Genomic DNA, 6,000 nt, shown 5'->3' with positions numbered 1-6,000 from the left:
GGTTTCTCTGTGGCTTTGGAGCCTGTCCTGGAACTAGCTCTGTAGACCAGGCTGGTCTCGAACTCACAGAGATCCACCTGCCTCTGCCTCCCAAGTGCTGGGACTGATTGACATCTTTATGATATAAATATTCCTAATTGGATTTTATTCATGTATTTATCCAGTTATCTTCCTAGAAATCTCTGTTATTTAAATTTTATGCAGATATTGTAATTACATTAAATTCAAGTTTTATAAAGCAATTAAACAGAAAACATTCTTAGTCTAACAATGAGTAGAGAAGACCCTAGTAACTACAGGGTTAACAAGAAAATTTATACATAAATGAGAAATACTATCTTCACATATCTCCACATCAAGTATAAAACTCTAAGGCGTGACATAGACTATATATTAAAAGAGAAAGATCCATTATGCTGAGTGAAGTAAGATGAACACAGAAATACAAGTTCCGTATGATCTCAGTTTTGGAATCTAATAACAGTGACATCACAGAGTGTGAGAATCAATGTTTCCAGAGACTGGGAGAATATCAGTGAGACAGTGAAAACCAACTTACAATCCACAATCCCAGAGAATTTAGAACAATGAGGACACTAAGAGAGATTTACATAGATCTAATCTACATGGGAAGTAGAAAAAGACAATGTCTCCTGAGTAAATTGGGAGCATGGGGATCTTAGGGGAGGGTTGAAGGGGAGGGAAGAGGCAGGGAGGGGAGTTCAGAAAAATGTAGAGCTCAATTAAAATCAATAAAAGAAGATAGGGGATAAAAGAAGTTTCTTTGATGACAGGTAGCAATTAGGCTTATCCAAAAATACAGGGACAAGATTCAGAATGTAGTAAGGAATTATGTTGATCTAGCAAAGTGATGGTAATGATTTGTTTTGTTCAGTCTATGAACTCAGTGGTTATGGAAAGTTGGTTAGCCTTCTAGTACCAGGTATAATTTTCATCCTATTGGGTGGGCCTTGAGTCCAACAAGACAGATGTTGTTTCCCACCAGCATGTGAGTACCACTTACTGCACATTAAAGATATCTGGTCATGGTCATCATTGTTGTGGTCCATAGGTTTTGCAACTAATGAAGACTACTAATTTCTTCCATCACTTGCCAGCTTGGATGGTATTTTCTTCTTACCTCACTTGATAGATTGGATGGTATTCTCTGTAACTATGGAAGCACGGCCTCAGGGAGGAAACTTTCTGGTTTGATACAGATTGCATCATCCAAGACCTGTGTTCTAAGTGTATGGTTTCTTCTACAGCAGGGTTATGTTTTTAGTCTTTGAAGGGGGCCACAAGCAACAGAAATAGCTGATGTTATTTTGGGAGGTATTTGGACAGCCCTGACCAATGATATGAATGGGGATTTATTCATAATAGTCAGAAACTGAAATCAAACTTTATGTTCGTCAACCAAAGAGTTGATAAAGAAAATGCACATTTATGCAAAATGGAGTATTCCTCAACTCTTTGAAACAATGACATCATGAATTTGCTGGCAAACCTATGGAACTAGAAAAAAATCATCCTGAGTAAAGCATAGTAATTATCAGCGAAGATTCATCCACAAATTTATAGGAGCATAAGCAGAGACCCACACTGAAACATCAAGAGGAATTGAGGGAATTATGTGGAAGAGAGGGAAGAAGGATTGTATGAACCAAAGATCAAGGATATCAAAAGAAAACAGCCTACAGAATCAACTAAGGGCCCATTGGTGCTCACAGAAACTGAAGTAATAACAAGGAATTTTGTACGGGTCTGAGCTAGGTTCTCTGTATATATGGTTATGTAGCTTGATATTTTTATGGGACTCCTAACAGTGATATTGGGTGGTATTTCTGACTTTTTTTTATTATTAAAAATTTCCAAATCCTCCCCTCCTCCCATGTCCCTCCCTCTCCCCCAACTCCCTGTCCCCCTTCCTCTCAAGTCCAAAGAGTAGTCAGGGTTCCCTTCCCTGTGGGAAACCTAAGGTCCTCCCCCCTCATCCAGGTCTAGGAAGGTGAGCATCCAGACTAGGCTCCCGCAAAGCCAGCACATGCAGTAGAATCAAAACCCAGTGCCACTGTCCTTGGCTTCTCAATCAGCCCCCATCGTTAGCCACGTTCAGAGAGTCCGGTTTGATCACATGCTCCATCAGTCCCAGTCCAGCTGGCCCCGGGTTGAGCTCCCATTAGATCAGCCGCACCGTCCCCCAGTCAAGGGGCATTTAGGTTGTTTCCAGCTTCTGGTTATGACAAACAATGCTGCTATGAACATAGTTGAGCACATGTCCTTGTGGCATGATTGAGCATCCTTTGGATATATACCAAAAAGTGGTATTACTGTGTCTTGAGGAAGGTTGTTTCCTAATTTTCAGAGAAATCACCACACTGACATCCAAAGGGGCTATACCAGCTTGCATTCCCACCATCAATGCAGAAGTATTCTCTTTTCCCCACAACCTCTCCAACATAAGTTGTCATCAGTGTTTTTGATCTTGGCCATTCTTAAAAGGTGTAAGATGGAATCTCGGAGTTGTTTTGATTTGAATTTCTCTGATGTCTAAGGATGTTGCACATTTCCTTAAGTGTCTTTCAGCCATTTTAGATTCCTCTGTTGAGAGTTCTCTTTTTAGGACTGTAACCATTTTTTACTGGATTATTTGTTCTTTTGATGACAAAATTTATTGAGTTCTTTGTATATTTTGGAGATCAGACCTCTGTCTGATATGGAGTTAGTGAAGACCTTTCTCATTCTGTAGGCTGTCACTTTTGTCTTATTAATCATGTCCTTTGCTCTACAGAAGCTTTTCAGTTTCAGGAGGTCCCATTTGTTAATTGTTTCTCTCAGTGTCTTGGAGAAAGCAGGGTTATAAGGAACATACCTAAACATTATAAACAATATACAGCAAGCCAACAGCCAACATTAAACTACATGGAGAGAAAATTCCAGCTATCCCATTGAAATCAGGAACAAAACAAGGTTGTCCACTCTCCATATCTATCCAATATAGTTCATGAGGTCTTAGCTAGAGCAATAAGACACCAACAGGAGATCAAGGGAATACAAATCAGAAAAGAATATGTCAAACTCTCACTATTTGCTGATGATATGATAGTTAATGTAAGCGACCCAAAAAATCTTACCAAGGAACTTCTACAACTCATAAATAATTTCAGTAAAGTAGCAGGATACAAGATTAACTAAAAAAATCAACAGTCCTCCTGTATACAGACTATAAAAGGGCTGGGAAAGAAATCAGAAAAACATCACCCTTCACAATAGCCACAAATAGCATAAAATATCTTGGAGTAACTCTAACCAAACAAGTGGAAAACTTGTATGACAAGAACTTTAAATCTTTGAAGAAAGATATTGAAGAAGACATCAGAAAATAGAACGATCTCCCATGCTCTTGGGTAGGTAGAATTAACATAGTAAAAATGGCAATATTACCAAAAGCAATCTACAGATTCAATGCAAAGCGCATCAAAATCCCAGCAAAATTCTTCACAGACATTAAAAGAATGGTACTCAACTTCATATGGAAAAGCAAAAAACTCGGGATAGCCAAAATAATCCTGTACAATAAAAGAACTTCTGGAGGCATCACACACCATGACTCCAAACTCTACTGCAGAGCTATAGTACTGAAAACAGCCTGGTATTGGCATAAAAACAGACAGGAGTGTTATGACTTTTTAAAAATGCTGCAAGATCCCTTTCTGCAGTAGGCAGCAGAAATGCTGAAGGTCCCCAAATGGTGGTAGTGGGTTGGGCCTTGTGGCAGCAGGCAGCAGGTCCTAGGAGCAGCCTGTCCAAAGCAGAGACAGCTGCTGGTCACCAGGCGGTGGTTGGTCCCAGGCAGGGAGACACATGGCAGGTGAGCTGATCCCAGCTAGCCCTGTGTTGTGAGCAGGTGGCAGGTAGGAGGCACATGGATAGACACATTGTACAGAATAGAATTGGATAATTATTACTTAGAGGAGAGAGAGGTGGGGAGAGAAGGAGAAGAGGACAGGGAGAGAGAAAGGGGGGCAGAGAAGTGGGGAGAGAAGCAGAAGTGAAGCTGCGTCTCTGAGAGGAAGACAGAAGAGAGTGAGCTCAGGCCAGAAGCTAAATATCAGACTGCCTCAATGGATGGGGGAGGGAGTGGGCATGGCTTGTATGAACAATTATAACATTCCCAGGTCTTTTTTATAGTAAAAAGTGGGAGATTAGGTATCACAGGTTGACGGAATTGGGGCAGCAGATTCTCAAGACTGCGTCCAGCTTATTTGTGGGTGTCATCTTTTGGGGGTGAACCTGAGAAGGCTGGGTGTTGGCCACATCCTGGCATAGCTGGTCTGTTTGCTCCTGTCTGGTGTTTGTGGTATGGAAATGTCTGGTGTCTCTTATCCTGTTTAAGGTATTGGCAGAACAAAGAACAAAGTTAAATTAAGGAAAAAAATTTTAGGGCCAGGGAATTGAGGGGGATGTATCTGACCTGTTTAAGGTGGATCCTTTAATTTGGCTCCCTGGAACTCACAAGAACTCCTTGGGTTTGTGAATACAGAAGTTTTAGACACATACATTGTATAATGACTGTGACATATTTTTGCACAATGCAATGTATTTTTAACACTATGGAGGGCAGCATAAGGGAGAAATTTGATCTGAAATTTGTTTGTCAGAAAAAAATCATACTATGCCATGAAAATCGTCAAAAAATATTTAGACAGAACTAAAAAAAAAAAAAAACAAGAAAACCTGTCGACATTTATTTTTATTTTTACTTTTCTTAAATTCTCTGAAAATTTTATACAAGGTATTTTATTTATATTCACCTCATTCTGTCTCTGCACTTCCCAAAACATCTCCCTTCCAATCTCATGTCCTCAATTTTTTGCTTTATTTTCAAAAATAACTCATCAAGTCCATACATTGCTCCTCGTCTGTGCATGAATATGGTTTCATGCACTGAGACAAAAGCAGATTACCAGTAATAAATTCTTAAATAATAATAATTTCCCCACCTTCAGCAGTTACCATAATAAATTTAAGGCAAGGCAATAGCCATCATCAAAATAAATGGAGTGAAACTCAAAGAAATTTCACTAAAATTAGGTACAAGACAAAGTTGTTTACTCTCTCTGTATCTATTCAATATAGTACTTGAAATTCTAGCTGCAACACTAAGACAGCTATAAGAGTTCAGGAGGGTACAAATTACAAAAACATCTAAATAGTGATATCTATAGATGATAACATAGTATATATAAGTGACCCTAAAAATTCAATGGGAAAGAAACATCCACATCTTATTAACAATTTCAGCAAGATGATTGAACACGATTCACTGAATATAAAAATCAGAATTTCTCCTACATACAGACAATAAATGGACTTAAAAAGAAATCAGAGAAAATAAAATACCATAATAGCTTCAAATAATATTAAATATCTTTAAGTAAGTATAAAAAATCAAGTGCTTAGCCTCATTACCTGCTGAACAAGAGATCACAAATAGTCACCATGGAGTCAGAAAATTGTTTCAGACTTGAATTCAGACTCAAGGTCACAGGTGCATATGGTAGAGAGTTTGACTATCATACAGAAGAAAATGGGAGTTATTGTAGTAATAAGAGCAGCGGGGCTGAGTCCCCGGCACCCAGCCGCCTGCATGGCTAGCTTATGCCCTGAAATAATTACACAGAAACTGTATTCTTTTAAACACTGCTTGGCCCATCAGTTCCAGCCTCTTATTGGCTAGCTCTTACATATTAATCTAACCCATTTCTAATAATCTGTGTAGCCCACGAGGTGGCTTACCAGAGAAAATCTTAACCTGCGTCTGTCTGGAATGGCGACTCCTGACTCAGCTTCTTTCTCCCAGCATTCTCTTCTGTTTTCTCTGCCTACCTAAGGGTTGGCCTATCAAATGGGCCTAGGCAGTTTCTTTATTAATAAGAAATCACTCCCACATCAAGTTATGACTGGAATCAGTGGCCAGTGTTTCATAATGGAGTG

The sequence above is a fragment of the Alexandromys fortis genome, unplaced genomic scaffold, assembly GCF_014885135.2.
Source record: "Alexandromys fortis isolate MF-2015 unplaced genomic scaffold, M_Fortis_MF-2015_v1.1 scaffold_4, whole genome shotgun sequence".
Lineage (NCBI taxonomy): Eukaryota > Metazoa > Chordata > Mammalia > Rodentia > Cricetidae > Alexandromys > Alexandromys fortis.
Note: the sequence above shows the minus strand (reverse complement) of the source record.